This window comes from Leucoraja erinacea, chromosome 7, assembly GCF_028641065.1.
Source record: "Leucoraja erinacea ecotype New England chromosome 7, Leri_hhj_1, whole genome shotgun sequence".
NCBI classification, from domain to species: domain Eukaryota; kingdom Metazoa; phylum Chordata; class Chondrichthyes; order Rajiformes; family Rajidae; genus Leucoraja; species Leucoraja erinaceus.
The window spans coordinates 16,435,498-16,436,643 of NC_073383.1; the positions used below are offsets into that span (position 1 = coordinate 16,435,498).

Here is a 1,146-nt window from a genome sequence, read left to right on the forward strand (position 1 = left end):
TAGGTACAGCCGGGTTTTACCGGCTGCGGAACTGGGAACGACGTGGGAGCACTCCGGAGCCGACACAGCCCCAAAGACCAACGCTACATGGGCCTGGGGCTGAGGAACAGGTAGGAGAATTCCTTACCTTTCTTATTCTTTCCAGGAAGGCTGACGAGCTGCCGTTTCTACAGCAGCAGTCAGCCAGCAACGGAAGTCGGCACCACTGTCTCCCAGAACGGGAGCGAGTGCCAACTTCACCCCATACGGGGTGGAGGGGAAACAGAGCCAACAACCCACAAAACAGTGGGTTGTATTAGGGCTCTGGCACTTTTAAAATTAACGGAGAAGGACCAGCCCCTTAAACACCGGGGTCGGTCCGAGCGGTTCAAACCCGACACGCAGGGAACAACGGAGAATGAAAAGTCGGGAACAGCAGGTAGGAGACTCTGCGTTTCCTTCCACTTACCTTTAGGTGCAGACATGGACTGGGTCCATGTAAGGTGCTGGCAGCGGCAGGAGCACTGGCAGCGGCAGGAACAGCAGCGGCAGGAGCGGCAGCGGCAGCCGGCAGCGGTAGGAGCAACATGGGCACATCGATTCCCGGAGGGGGAAAACATCTGTGCCCAACTTCGCTCCAGCACGGTGAGAAAATTCATTTCTCAGCAGCAGCAGTAACGGCCAGCGCCGAGGCCAAGGACTTTGCAGTGCAGTTGACTGGCTGCAATCTACCACAAGGGACCAGTATGTGAGTACCAGGGTCGGTCCCAGCGGGGTTTTTTAGTTACAGTAATCGCTTCTCGGCCTTTTGGCTAAGATCAAGTGTAGTATCTGTTCTTATCAGTTTAATATCTGATACACCCCTTATCTAGGGACCGTATATTAAATAAAAACTATAGTAGCTGTTATTATCAGTTTAATGTCTTATATGTCCCTTATCTAAGGACCATATAAGTAAGAGTGCCCAGAATTGAGGGCATTAGAGTGGGGTTGACCGGCTGCAACGACCGCAAGGGACCAGTACCGTCAGTACGGGGGTCGGTTCCAGGGGTCTAAGATAAAGGAGCAGTCAGGAGCGCTGAGAGCGTTGAAGCCGGGTTAAAGAAATAGATGGAATCAGCTGTGCCAGTTATCCTCCACACCGGCCATATCCACTCCACGGAAGGA

General features: G+C 53.3%; 1 pseudogene; it reads left to right on the forward strand.

Annotated features, from left to right (window-relative positions):
* Positions 1–771: 771 nt before the first annotated feature.
* Positions 772–938, forward strand: LOC129699161 (U2 spliceosomal RNA; annotated as a pseudogene).
* The last annotated feature ends 208 nt before the right edge of the window (positions 939–1,146 follow it).